The sequence below is a fragment of the Filicampus tigris genome, chromosome 2 (genome assembly GCF_054856515.1).
Source record: "Filicampus tigris isolate MCC_2025a chromosome 2, RoL_Ftig_1.0, whole genome shotgun sequence".
NCBI classification, from domain to species: domain Eukaryota; kingdom Metazoa; phylum Chordata; class Actinopteri; order Syngnathiformes; family Syngnathidae; genus Filicampus; species Filicampus tigris.
This window is the reverse complement of record NC_141218.1, coordinates 26,260,254-26,275,827: the sequence shown is the minus strand read 5'-3', so window position 1 is coordinate 26,275,827 and position 15,574 is coordinate 26,260,254. Positions and strand designations below refer to the sequence as shown.

The window sequence follows — 15,574 nt, the reverse complement described above, 5'->3', positions numbered from 1 at the left end:
ATTTGTTGGTTCTGTTGAAGAAAAGGTCACATGGGATGGAGACACACAACAGCTTTGGTAAGTGTACCGTATGCAGAGGGCCAGTTTAATGGGATATACAGAAACAACAACTCATTCATGAATATACTGTCGATTACATAATGAAGCCCAGTAAGAAACTCCTGGAACGTAAAGCAAAGAAGACTAAATGGGTGGAAAACCAACTCATAAAGGAAAATGAAAAGGGAGGAATGGAAAGGGGAGGAAGGTAGAGGAAAGGGGGGTTAGGGAAAAGCATGAAGGGAAAGAAATGCTAGAAAATGAAGCGAATCCCACCCACAGATGTAAATACTGCATTTTAAGGCAGACGTTAGCTGGAAAATCATCTTTAAAAAGCTCTTTCTTTCTCACCCTCCCTTCCTCACTCACTCACTCTCCATGCTGCATTGATGTGAGGCACAGCAGATAAGTACCATAACATTACTTATGTTGCAATTATTCTTCAGTACAAGATGTACATTATTGGAGATGAACAAGTGTGATCTCTCAGGCCCATGTACAAGTAAAAGCTCACACATGACACAAATCAACCTTATTTCCAATTCTACTTTCCTCTTGAACCACCTGAATCCAACTTGAAATGTGAAGGGAGGAAATAACATTTCAACAGAATAACATATCTAGAGTGCCATCTAGTGTCTCTCGGAAAAACACACATACATGCACATGAAATTTCAGCTGAGCAAGTTGTAGCAGACGTCTGTAAGAGTAATTGATTTGCTTACTGCTGCCATCCAAAAATGCCAGCCTCATAATTTGTCCATTCACTATTAACGGTCTTTTCTTCTAAAAACATTAATTTGGACAATGGTGGTGGTGGGGGCGGGGGTGGGGGTTGTCGGAAGCATGGGGACGCAAATCAATCCATATCAATTCATAACATTTTTAATATTAAATGGTTTATAGATTATCCATCAAAATGTGATGATAATGTGGTCAACTGATGAGGAGAAAATACATAATTATCAGCAATTATCAGAATAAAATCTGACATTTTATTCTGGATGAGATGTTTTTAACTTCAGCCGCTGTTCATATTTTGCTTCTCCGTGAGTGTGTTACGGGGCTCCAGGTTTCCTCTCCTCCCTTTCTACCCCTCTCTCTCCTAGAGCTGACAACCATATACAAATAAATTAGGAAGAGGTTTTGTGTATTTCTTTATAGTTACTGTGGGTAATAGACTCTCACCTGAACATGGTGCTTTTTTAAATAAAAATGTGAATGTCCATGCTAGTGCTGGGAGAATGACCACACACATAGCTTAAACACACGCAACAATTAAGATAGGCCGATCATTGCTGCATTCGATTCAATGCAGCTAAAATGAGGACTAATATCTGTTGATGATAACAAAGTCATGGTATTGGATGGTAAAATAGTTGTTCAACATAACCACCTGTAACACACCGGAGCCTCCACAGACTCCGCTGCTATGCTGCAAGTGACACAAGCCGAGCGAAGGAGGAGCGGGGAGGTGGGCGAGAGCGGTGCTGGGAATCAAATGGACTGAACCATTTCGAGGCATGGGTATTTCCGATGCTGTTGTTCACATTTTTGTTTTGTTTTATTCTTTATCTAGCGTTTTTCATCATATTTAAGCATATTGTGGCCTTTATTAAGGAAAAGACCATTTTAAAAATGCTATAATGATTGGGGGTGCTTGGGTTGAATTTGCAAAAACGGGCTGGTTACGCCCATGTTTCAGGTCAAACATCTGTGACCTCCAACCACATAAACATAAACAAGTTGGACAGAAATTCCCACAGAGAAAAAGTCTTTGCAGAAGAACAGAAAATACAAATTATATTCTTCACTTGCAGTTCATGTAAGGGACATGCGTCCCTATCCTTGTGGTGTATCAGAAATAGAGAGAGGGCATAAACAAAGAAAATGCCAGAGACAACTCCTATACGGGGCCGTGTCTAGTCTGCTGAAGTATTGAATAGCACAGTCATGTGAGGTTTGTTGCTGCTGAAATTCAATACAGACCAACTGGTGGGAGCCATATGCTGTGAAATGCATCATGAAACAGAGCTTGTCTTGCGGGCACAAAGACCACAGCTTTGAATGGCTGTGTGAGTGTGTTCAAGTAATTGCTACTGGTGGTTGCAGGTGTACAGGGTGTAATAGCCGCTTCTAAGCATGCATATATATCGGGATGGCAAGAAATGTGAAGGGTGTACATATTAAGCGCCCGCATACAGTATCTGTTGTTGTTGATAGGCATTTCAAATCAAATTAAATCAAATCAAAACACTTTATTTGTCCCTGAGGATCAATTTAGAAGGTGTAACAAGCAGCATTGTAGGACAACACAACATCATAAAAAACATACATCAATTACAGTAATAAAATGAAAAAATATATATCTATCTAATGCCAAGTAAAAAGTGCTCTGTGCTTGATGCTAAGTGCTGTGTGCGTTCAGTCCATCGGTGCCGGTTGGGACAAGGCAGGGTCAGAAGCAGGACTGCTATGGGGACAAAGTTGGCCCTCCTCCTTTGTGTTCTGCAGTGTGGGCATCGCAGCCTGCGACCTGATGGGAGCCACTCAAATGCGGAGTGGAGTGAATGTGAGGGGTTGTGCAGAATCCTGTGAGTAAATTTTCTTCGTGGGACTGGCTTGCTATCAGTATCCAACCTCCAAGAGATGTATTGCACTTTGTCAGGCCTCTCCCGTAAACCTGTCCAGCCTGGATTCCCCAACTGCAGACAAAGCTACAGTACCTTTAGTCTGGCTCTTAAGCCTGGCTCTCAGGTCAAGGTTTTAAAATTGTCAGCAGACATTCAAAACCTGAGAGACCCCACACATGACGATAAAAAAAAAATCAAAGGTAGAACAGTCGTACAGTGAGTGGCGTGCAGTAAAATCACATTACACACAAACTGATTTCACTCATGAATATTCCCAGCTCGGACAGGAAATCTCGCAAAACCTATCAAGATTAAACGGGACTTCAGATAAAAGAAACATGGCGGACGAAGAGGAGGCAGTGGCGATAGCTTGTGGGTTGTTACCAGAAAAAAAGCCACATTAAAAGGTGGTTGGTCAAAGGAGAGAGAGAGTGCGAGCATGGTCTTTCTGTTGTGCCATGACTTTTTTTTTTTTTTTTAAATCTTGGTTCACTTCACTTTCGGATTTGCTGCACGTTACTGTCAATCAAAACAAAGATACTTGTTAAATATCCCCAATTTGAGACATCCTTCAAAGCGGTCGATATCAGTCTGAACACACCACACACGGCAGGAATATCTGATCATCTTTGGAGCCATTATGATAATCGGAGCGTCCTTACAATTGTCGGGAGGGGAAAATTGAGGCTAAAATCGGGCTAACTATGATTAGGTAAACATATGCACGCAGGGATCACTCACGCGCCTTACTGGGGGGAGGGTTTCGCAGTAGGTAGTGGATCTCAAAGAGTCAGAGGCCTGTCACACAGCACGGAGCGAAGGAGACAAACCGACAGTTTGTTTGAGGGGGCTTGCCCCCTCTTGTCCCTGCATGTAGCCGACCCCGCAGGGTGTTATCTTCTGCATTTACACTTTGAATTTATTCCTACTTAAGCATTTCTGTCAGGGAGTGGTAAGGCCAAGATACACCATCCGACGTCGGTAAGCGTCGGTGCGTCAAATTGTGCCGTCTGATTGGTGTAGCGTACACCGTCGTAACATCGGACCTCGTCAGGAAGCGTCTGTTGGGCGTTTCAGCATGTTGAATCGGCGTCGTGAGTCGGGGCATTTGTTCACTCTGGCTGTTAGCTAGCATATCAGCGCTCGAGCACCAACGGGAAGTGACAAATGTGGATAAACAATGAGCACGCCTTTGCTGCCTTAATCTTTTTACAAGTACAAGAGCGAGGTTTGACAATGTAAGTATTTCACAATACCAAGTCAAGAACATGAGGGTTTACGTCGCGTGGGAGTTCATCGTGAGCGAAGAATATAGCTAAATGCATTGTATACGTTTTTATAATCCACCCCCGGCAAATAGCTTTCCGGTTGGATTTTTCTAACCATGAGGAAATAGTGACTGTGACTGAATGTAAGTATTACAAATTAATGCCTGCGAATGTCAACAACCCTCTGCCCCCATGCTTATCAAAGCGGAGTAACACCGTATAGAACCTGTTTATCTGAGAACGAACACAGCAGTGATGGCTCGATGTACTTCTTCTTCACTAACCTCTTCTTCACGAATACACGCAACCACACACATGAAAATAATCCCCCAAAATACCCCAAAAAATTGACAATTGATAGAAGTTCTCTGAAGTAAAACGGCTTCAAAACAATGCCGCTGGGCATGACCGGAAAGGCTTTATGAGATTTTAGTGGAAATACGTCACACACACTCCGTGCATATAGTCCATTTTGCAGTGCAGTTCTGCAAACTATAAGACATATATACTACTGTAACTAGGTGCACTAAATACACATACGTATACACATAGACATAAATAAAATAAAAAAAACATCCAGAAAAAGGAATAACTGCAAACATGTCTGTGTTAAAAGGGAAACTTAACCCTATACTTTAGCCATTCAATACATTAAAATACGATTTGTTGTAAAACTTTGTTGTGACATATGCTCAGTATCAGCTCTACATTATTTTATTCAAGAGCAGCCATCAGCTATCTTATTTTTATCTGACCCTTTTTGTGGCACTTATGATTTTCTGCCTTATACAGGCTGTTGTAGCTGTCTCCCTAAAAGGCAACTTGCTCGATCAAGCCTGCTGGGGGCGGGCAGTGGTGACTGCACTTCAAGGTCGGACCTAATGTGCCCTAGCAGATGACATCATCTGGTCACGAAAGTGAGAAAACAAGGTGGAGTGTACAATGTAGTATGTCCACTGATTCAGTATTAATTTATATTGTATATTGATTACCATTTAAAAAAAAAAAAGCATATTTCAAGAGCTTTATTCGTTGTGTACTTGGAAAAGTAGGTCTGCATTTAAGTGAATTCTTCATTGACTGCATGAACACCCAAAGGGATTGTGAGCTCCTTCCACAAAGACACGCAATGGCTTGCCCCACTTGTGCAATTTTAAGAAGAAAACATTGAATCTCATGAAGCAAGCAGGAGCAAATCATCCAAACCACAGAATGACTCTGAAATACATATTGGATGCCTTATGAAAATATGATAAATGTACAGTACCATTAGAAAGTCACAGGGGCACTGTGGTAATGTGAATGTTTCTTAAGAGAATATCCACCAATCCATGCAACCATCCATTCTCTGTACCGCTCAGGCTCACCATAGGGTCATGGGTGGGCTGGAGCATATCCCAGCTGTGTTTGGGTGAGAGGAGGGGTATACATACACTGAACTGGTCGCCAGCCAGTCGCCAGGCAGGAATAGACAAACAACCACTCTCACCTATGGACAATTTTAGGGTCGACCTATGAACTGTCAGGCGGATTTGCAAACCAGTCGGCCACTGTGCTGCTTAACAGACTATAGTTAGTTAAAAAATAAAAGCTAATACAGATGTAATATCATGCTCAGCTACATTGTAAGAGAAATGATACTATTTAACATTACAAGATTGATGTACAAACAATGCTGTTGACTTCTTGACGTCTTCTAATTAATTGGCAGATTAATATGACCAATTGCATTGGCAACCACACCGGAGATTTTGTGGCTTGTCGCTTGAATTCCAATCAGGTAGTTATTCTACCTAGTGTGGAAGTTAATAAATTAGAGTTTCATCAAGCCTAAAAGCAATGATTCCCAACCTATACTGAGACAAGGCAACCATTTCACATAAAAAAAAAAATCATAAAAAATGTCACGAAATACTGCAATAATGATGTTCTCGTCTCAATTTACTGACTAAATGACTTAGCCTGCGTGAAATCTGAGCATGTTAAATTCAACACAATGCTGATAAACACGTAGGAAGCAATGCCTTCGTTATTCTGATGTATGAATGGCAACACGAGGATACACAGGGTTAGTGTGCCTTTTTCCATCTAATGGAAGAGGAGTATGTAATTGTTCTGCCTTCCACTACAAGTTAGTGGCATCAAAGACAAAAAAACATGCAGCTCCATCGAGCACAGTGGATTGCATCTGCCTGATAACCACAAACACACTGCTAGCAGGACAACATTTTATTTAGTCTTAGTTTAGTGGTGGGAATAGTTTTTCCATCACATTTTCTAAGGATAGCTGTAGCATGACAGTATGCTTTTATTGGGGTTTTCTGAGAGCGAACTTGAACTGGGAGAGGAGAGAGGAAGATGGCGTGACAGTGCAAACCTTTGTTTTGAGTGTGAAAAGCCCAGTGGTGGAAGTGGATGCCAATGTTCAAAGATGTTTTTGCTACACAAGCTGTAGCACAGTATACGGTAATGCGTCATGATACAGAAAAAAGGAAAATTTTGCTGTGTTTGGCCTCTAAAAATGCACATATTTAATCTTTTTTTTAATTGTTTTGTTTTGGGATGGAATTTTTTTAATTGTCATTTTGAACAACCATGGTGGGGGGCAGGACTTGAAATTTCAATTTTCGTTTAATTATTTAGTTCAAAGACACAATATATTTAATTTTCTGTTGTGTCTCTTTAATTTTGATAGAACTTGCACTTGTGTGCATGGTTACTCCATGCAAAATCATTTATCTCAAATGCAAGGGATACTATCAAAGCATTGGCAACTATTAGAAAATCAGTCTATCAATCATCGTACAAGTACGAATTCAGTAGATTGTGACATCATGCTTATACGGACATCATAGTTAACCCAAAAGGGAGGGACCGAGAGACTCTCTGACTTCCTGACAACATACAGTATGTAGTGTTCAGATTCCATCTTGGAATTGTGAGACATGACAGCAGAATTAATCACAGTATTCACAAGAATGCGCTAAGAAGCAGCACACACACTGGGTGATCAGTCATTAATTGAGATTTACAAAACGACTTGATGGAGTTTTCCAAAGATAAAGTAAAGCCTCAGTAAAGGGACCTTCTAAATGTAGAATGTTATGTGTCTCCACGAGCGTCATAATAAGAATTCCAATTAAATCCACAAAAGAAGTGACAGGGATAATCCGGATGTAAATGGGCCCACGTTATTCTTACAGATTTGATATAAGGAGTGTAAGCTATTAGAATTAGTATCATGTATTATATTACATACTCATGTTATATTATAATAGCATATACTGGATGATGTCATATAGCATTATATTTCTTTGTTGACGTGCTAATCAACATATACCTGAAGGAGAAAACAGTTTCTCGAATGAGGGTTTCAACCGAGCCGATGACGCAATTCGATCTTTCCGTCTTTGCTGGGGCGTTCACATGCTTGTCTTCATTTGTGTGCATGCACAGTGTCTGGGGATTGGTACCACTTTCTGCCGGCTGTTCCCCAGAGGATACAACTGCCCTCCCACCATTGGCTCTAACGCTAATCTCACCGACAGCTTCGTCCAGCACTCACCAAGTAAAAGCCTACGAGTAAGATTGAAAAACACCTGACATCTGAAGAATGAGCCACTATGAGATGATAGGGATGGGAGGTGAATTTTACCACCAAGGCGAATGCTGAAGCACGTGACTCTACACAACATGTGACAGTTTGACGGACAGTTAATGTCATCGTGAGTTTCTGCAGGCTTTTGGAAAACACACCTTTTAACCTTTAACACTGATGTCTGGTTCTCTTTGACAGTTTCTGCCTTTCTATTCAAGCCTGAACTAAGTGTGACTGTTTTCACCCTTCATGAAACCAATTCAAAAGAAAATCTTTCATCCTTCAAAAGCCAACTGCAAACTAAGATGCCCACTTATCAATGAGTGGGTCTGTTTTCCACTCCACTGAGCCCAGCTTGAACTCGAGGACCCTCATAATTGAATAATAAACAGCCGATGAGTGGTGAGGCACACCAGTAGTTTGCAGACAACAAGTGGTACTGCTGTCAGTGTTGTGTGGTCGCGTCACATTGCGCCTCCCCTGTGTTTTTTTTTTCCACGTCTGTCTTACTGATACTGAGCAAAGCTGCACAAAAAAAAAAAAAAAAAACAAGGGTCCAATGATGCAAACAGAATTGCTGTTCTCATTAAAGGGGTAGTCAACCCAAACATATTTTTTGAAGAATATGTTCCCAGCAGGCCCACTAGTTGAAACACAGCATTCTGATTAATATTGCTTTTGTGGAATATGAGTTAAGCCGCAAAATCCACCCCTTTTTAGCCATCTCAGGGAGCGTCCATTTTGTCACTTCCGTCGACTGAAAATGACATCACAACTACCCAGGGCTCCGGTAACAACCAATCACAGCTCAGCTTTAGAAAACAGGTGAGCTGTTATTGATCATTACCTGAGCCCTGGGTAGTTGTGATGTCATTTTCAGTCGACAGAAGTGACAAAATGGACACCCCCTGAGATGGCTAAAAACGGGTGGATAAACTCTTATTCCACGCAATATTTTTCAGAATGGCTTGTTTCAACTAGTGGGCTTGCATAGAACATATTTTTGAAAAAAAAAATGTTTGGGTTGACTTCCACTTTAAGAAGGACTGGGTGTTGACTACCACAATTTATCCCACAAACCATATTTGAGTTTACTCGTACATTCAATACACTAGTGGGTAAGAACTACAAATAGACATATTTGATTAATCAGAAATAATTATTTTGATTATGCAGATTGATTAATCGTTTTTTGAACCATTTGAGGCTAAAAGGAGTACACTATGTGATGCTGTTGATTTAGTTTTGATTAATTTGCTGTTTTAAGACAACAGCGTGACATAAGCTCTATGAGCTATGTCCATGCAAACTTTGATCTATTCAACACTGGCAAATAGGAGTACAAAACATTCAGACATTTATTCAACTTTAAATAATGGTCAAGAAAAACAATTAACCAATCATTAATTGTTCCTATAGCCGATCTGTGGAATGAAATCAAATGACCATTACTAATTCCAATCAAAACTGAGCATTAATATATTTGGAACATTCCTCTTATGGCTTACTTCATGGAGTGTTAAAACTTTATTTAGCAAATGAGCGCACACAATAGCTGAATTGAAGGGGTGAGCATATTTTTCATTTTTTGTACACCAAAATGGATGTGGTCTTTTCCGACCTCTTGTGCTGAACCGAAACAGACTTTAGTCAGAAGAAATCATGATAAAAACGGTAAGAATACACCAAGAAAAGTATAGGATTGGATAGAAAGTTAACTGATTTTGCTAGTTGCGGTAGGAAACTGGGTTGCTAAAAACACACCAATTGAGCCCTCAGCTAAAGTACCAGTTCCAAAATGATCTGTCACAGTATTTCTCAGAATTGCACAGTAGAAAATTAGCTATGCTCTAATTATAACCTAGTGCAGTACAAATACATTATGTAATATAATCCTCCAGACAATAAGTGTCATCAAATGCGTTTCTCTCCATAGGAAGCTGGACTTTGATTCTTCCCAGGACAACCTGCTTTTCAAAGAGGTTCTGCCCCTCGGAGGAGCTGAGACTTGCAGTAATAGCCCAGTCCCACATTAACTAGAATCAACTATGATGACTGCCCCAACCTTTCATAAAACTAGGATTTAGGCATTTCCTGTTTCATCTGAGAGGGATCGTTTTCAAAGGGGACATTGCACAACATTATAATATACACACAGCACAGTATAACTAGAATACATACATATATATATATATATATATATATATATATATATATATATATATATATTTATTTTATTTTTTTTCAAAGAGGCACATATGGATGATGTCAGTGTTTTGAGGTAGGTTGTCACCGTATTTTGCGATTGGCTGGCAACCAATTCAGGGTGTACTATGCCTACTGCCAAAAGACAGATGAGATGCCCGCAACCCTTGTGAGGAGAAGTGGATGGATGTCACGGTATTGGCAAAAGAATTGAACAAAACTGTGGGCAAAATTGGAGGCACAGTGAAACTTCTAAATCTCACACACACACACAATTCACTCTTGGATGCCAACTTCTGATTTGTTCCGACTTTGTCCATAGGAAATAACTTTGTAGTAATGCTTCACTGAGTCAAACTGTCACCATCGTAGAACTGTAAATTAGGTATTCTTATGGAACATTCTATCGAATAATCACGTATTTGGATAAAACATTTTTGCTTGGTTAAAGAACAATTATGAATACAAGACGGACAATCTGACATTTTACATAAAAATCAGCCGTTTTAAGTTACGGTTTTAGTTACCGTAGTTTGGTAAAAATGGATCGGTAGTAACTGCTAATTTGTCAGGCTGTTAGCATCGAAGGTACGTGTGCAGATTCATTTTCACCTATTAAACTACATTTGAAAAGTAGTCTAAAGGCTTTTTCCAGTCCATACAGAGCACTCACTGCTTGCTGCTCACGCCGGCAACTGGTGCCTTAATATATAATTCTTAAAGCGGAAATCAACTCAAACATATTTTTTTCAAGAAAATATCCTATGCAAGCCCACTAGTTAACAAGGCATTTTGATAAATATTTCATTTGTGGACTAAGCGTTAATCCACCCGTGTTGAGCCATCTGTGGGGGCTGCCTTTTTCTCACTTCTCTCGACTGAAAATGACATGGCTCAGGTAACGACCAATCACAGATGACCTGTTTTCTAAAGCTGAGCTGTGATTGGTCATTACCTGAGCCCTCAGCAATTGTCATTTTCAGTCGACAGAAGTGATATTACTGTAATGGAGAGTATGAACAATTGTTGCTGCGGCTATCTTCCCAACAGTGCACACCAAATTAACGGGTATGAGGCAGAAAAAAATACTGAAGCATTTTTTTAAATTAAAGTATTCAAATTATTCAAGGAGACTGGTTAGCACGTCCGCCTCACAGTTCAGAGGTCGTGGGTTCGATCCCGGCTCCGGCCACCCTGTGTGGAGTTTGCATGTTCTCCCCGTGCCTGCGTGGGTTTTCTCCGGGCACTCCGGTTTCCTCCCACATTCCAAAAACATGCATGGTAAGTTGATTGGACTGTCTAAATTGCACCTAGGTGTGATTGTGAGTGCGGATGTTTGTCTCTGTGTGCCCTGCGATTGGCTGGCAACCAGTTCAGGGTGTCCCCCGCCTACTGCCCAAAGACAGCTGGGATAGGCTCCAGCACGCCCCGCGACCCTTGTGAGGAGAAGCGGTACAGATAATGGATGGATATATATATATATTGTATATATATATATATATATATATTGTATATATATATATATATATATTGTATATATATATATATATATATATATTGTATATATATATATATATATATTGTATATATATATATACTATATATATATATATATATATATATATATATATATATATATATATATATATATATATACTATATATATATATATATATATATATATATATATATATGTATACACAAACATACACATCTTCATTTTACATATCAAAAAGTGTTTGCGGCTCTCAGTGTTTTCTTTTCTGTGGAAAATGGATCGAAATGGCTCTTTGATGTAAAAGGTTGCCGACCCCTGCACTGGATAGTGTAGCAGAAGGAACATAATTAACCTGTGTCCAGCAATCACTTCTTCTGACATGCAGTATTTAGTGGTTGGGTGCCTTGAGATTTTTCCCTAATGTTACGTATGTGCCTGTTTGAGAAGCACTGTATTAGTATTTGTATTTTAATTCAAAAGATGTGCTTGGACTTTTGCAAACGTGGTGCAGTTGTACACGTCTCAGTCGTGTATATAATGTTAGACTAATATCTCTGACAGTGTCGTGCAAAACAGTGCATAATCATCTTCAGAGTTACAATTTTGTGATACAGCTGTTGTGTTTAATCTAATTTGATTGGGCAGCTGCACCTCTGTGATGGTAAGAGTGCCATCAACTAAAACAAGAGAGTGTTTACTTTGAATACGTAAAAATGCAAGAAATTGCCCATGACGGGCATCAGGAGTAGTTGGAGCTCATCTTAGACCCCTTTTCCTTTGTTGGACAATTACAAAATGATTTTTGCAAGGAACGTGAACTCGCAAACGTCATCATTATTCCCTGCTAAACGAAAGACCCAGTGAACAACATTGCATCTAACATAAATTCTTAATATTTGATGTCTTTACTGAGAGTAGGTGGATGACACCACGACAATTTGCATTCATTCCTCAATTAACGCGATTGCAACACCACTCCGGCCACGTTGCTTTGTTTTTAAACGCCATCAGCACTCAAGTCAAAAGAGTGTCATTCGCACATAAACAACAACATTACGGTGCGTGTTACTCACTGTGATCTTCCCCCCAAAAAAGCGCTGCAAAGCTTCGACGTGACAGTTCCACTGTAGCACTGTGGCACTTGACAGGACCAATGTTTTCGTTCAGCAAAGAGAAGTTTGGACGAGTACGTGGATCAGGTGGATGGGTAATCCACGTCGCCGTGGGCTTTGTGGACGACGACGCCCCAAAACACAAGTACGCGGGACTGGATCTGTGGTGCGTGTTCCGTCCTCATCCAGAAAGAGACGAGGACCACGAACGACAATTGACGCTCCCCCGGCGTGGACACGTGACCATGCCCACTGGGAGCCTCTCAATAGCTCGCGCCGGCGATCGGCGCCACTTTCACTTGGTGTCTCGGTTAGCTGGTAAATGTGACTCGTTTCCCCTCCCTCATTGATTATGTTAATTATACAGTATTTATAATAAACGCATTCGCAGTAACAGAGTATTTTTCATGCTTTACATCTCTGAACAAAAACACATTTGCACTTTATTTAGACCAGTACAAAGTACAGGTGGCGCTCTTACGGCCATTTATGCCAACCATAGTCATGCAATAAATGTCGTGCTGCCTTGAGATACGAGTTTAATTCGGTACTCGGCCACCTTGCAACTCAAAACACACTCATATCTCTAATCATCTTTCCTGAATGGAAATGCCGTAACAGTAATCCCCTTCATTGCAGGGGGGTTACATTCAGACCCACCACACCCGCAATGGAGAAGTACCCTATGTGAATACACCCAGCATTTATGGCTGTAAAACATTTTTAAGTTCTTGCATAATTTTAAAACAATACAAACTTTCATCTGTGTGCCCGCCACAGCCCGTACCTAAACGGCCCGGGGACCACTGCTAAAGAGCACAGGTGTCAAACTCAAGGCGCGGGGGAGAGATCTGACCCACACATTATTTTACGTGGCCCCTGAAAGCAAATCAAGCATGTCAACTTCCATGATGCTTGCTCAAGCCTGTACCAAAATTTTAAATTGTCATATGTGATAAATTGCGTTGCGATATTGCAAGCATTTTCTAGTTACATTATTGCAGACACTTAAACAATAGTTAAACAAACTACTATCATTGACTTCTGATTTCCAAACTAGTTATCTATCAATTTGTTGTGTACTATATATGTAATAATAGCAGGAATTGATTAAAGATTTATGTGGTTTCACAGTCACAACTGCCCTCCGAGGGAAACTGTAACTACAATGTGGCCCACGACAAAAAATGAGTTAGACACTTCTGCTCTAGAGCGTGCAAGAGGAAAGGCATTTTATGTCATGTCATGTCATCTTCCAAACCACTTATCCTATATAGGGTCGCGGGGAGTTGCTGGAGCCTATCCCAGCCGTCAATGGGCGAAGGCAGACAACACCCCGAACTGGTCGCCAGCCAGTCGCAGGGCACACATAGACACTGTCACTGAGCGGGAATCGATCCCACGCTGCCCGCACACAACTCAGGCGTGTGTACCACTACACTATCAGCGGACTGGTGAAAGGCATTTTAGTCTTTGGGAAAATGCATACTATGCCAGAATTGGCAAGGAATGCCCACATGTAAGGGTGGCTCCCAGAGTGTGTACCTTACAATGTAAATGACACACTGAAATCCATATCCAGATCTGCACAGCCTTTTCTTACTTAAGCGCACGGGAGAATATGCCCCATATTGTATGCAGCAGAAACCGCCACTGGGCTCCAGGGTACTTCCTGGTGTCATATAGCGAGTGACTAAATCTGACCTGAACTTAAAAATGATGACAAAAACTTCTTGTGTTTGGAGGTTGTGCCAGCAGATATACCCCACGGGATTTTTTTCCATCAAAAGAAAAATCCAGATTAATCCATCAGAACCTGTGGGTCAGGGAAACAAATAGAGTGAAAGTCGCAAATAAGATCAAAAGACTGCCTCTGTGTGGAGTAAGCACTTGAAAAGGGACAGACTGGGAACATCCATCATTTGGTTTGTGAAAGGCATTTCATCACAAGTCTGTGTAAAAAGTTAAATTGGGTCATCTTTGTGTAATTCAACAAACCATAATGACTAGTCTGCTTTTACTCTCAGTAAGATATCCATTTCACTGTCAAAAATGCATGTAAGTGCCATTAATCCAGTAATTTAATAAGACAGTTCCTCAAGGGTTGACTATGTCTGAATTCCCACCACATTGGTTTTCAAATATAATAATCTTTTGTATATTACAGTTGTCCTTGGGACTCCCTTCCAATCACTTTGTCAAGTAACATATTCTTTACTAATGAGTTCATTCGGTGAAACTATCAGAGGAGAGAAAAAGGCTAAAATCAATAAAGCCAATCACACAGTTTTTTCAATCACTCTGCCTTGGTCAAATGGTGGAAAATTACATCATAATATCAATATCGTATATCACATATCAATATCACAGTATCGTAATAATTCCACCATATCCATTTCAGACCAAAATGCATCACACCAAACCAGACCATATCATTGTCTTTTCTATCGGTCAATGGCAGGTACAAAGAATGTAAACAGGAAGAAGGCTTGCTGTACAGATCAGTGTTAGACAATGGTGAGAAACACAACATGGGGTGAAACTGTCCTTTGTTAATGATCTTAATACAAAGTAATTATACAGACAGTACACTGTCAAATAGCCAGGTGTGCTTTAGCGGGGAACATTGCAAGCAAATTAACCACCTTCACTTGGTGAAGATGTGCAGTTTTAGCATGAATGATGGCATGCTAACTGCCTCCTAAAGATATTCTCAGTAAGTCACCAGTTTAATGTGCTTCAAACCTGATTCCTTCATTTGTCAGTAGGAGCTGGGGAAGGACTGGTTGCTATCTTATTGAAACAAAATGGTGATGAGTCTGTTTGGAACCAAACTGAGGCTACCTGTTCTAGATGGTCTTGGACTAGTAGATTTGGTTTGTCACCTGTTACTCTGTTCACAACCACAAACAAACCACAACCAAAGGGTTATAAATGTGCTAGTGTGAAGGTTTCTTTTGGTAGCTTGTGCTTTGATAAAGTAGTTGAGACATTGCAAACTGTGGCATCAAACAAAGGGGGAAGCTGGGCCAAATCCAGTTACCCCTAGATACTTGTAGACAAGGGGGAAACAAACATTCAAAATTAGGTCAACATGAAGGAGGGGGGTGGAGTGCGAGTGAAAGTGTAGTTGGACTTTCCGATAGACGGCCGTTGAGGGGCGGACCGACCTATAGACGGGTACTATTCCCCCCGCCCCCCGGCGAATGATGGACGACGCA

At 40.6% G+C, this 15,574-nt stretch overlaps 1 protein-coding gene across 2 annotated transcripts in view; it reads right to left on the bottom strand.

Moving 5' to 3' along the window:
- Window positions 1-12,568, bottom strand: part of mid2 (midline 2) — a 131,297-nt gene extending 118,729 nt beyond the window's left edge. For both annotated transcript variants that reach the window (XM_086023638.1, XM_086023640.1), the window contains exon 1: window positions 12,315-12,568. The gene's annotated coding sequence lies outside the window, so the exon portion shown is untranslated. The remainder of the gene's footprint in view (window positions 1-12,314) is intronic.
- Window positions 12,569-15,574: the final 3,006 nt, after the last annotated feature.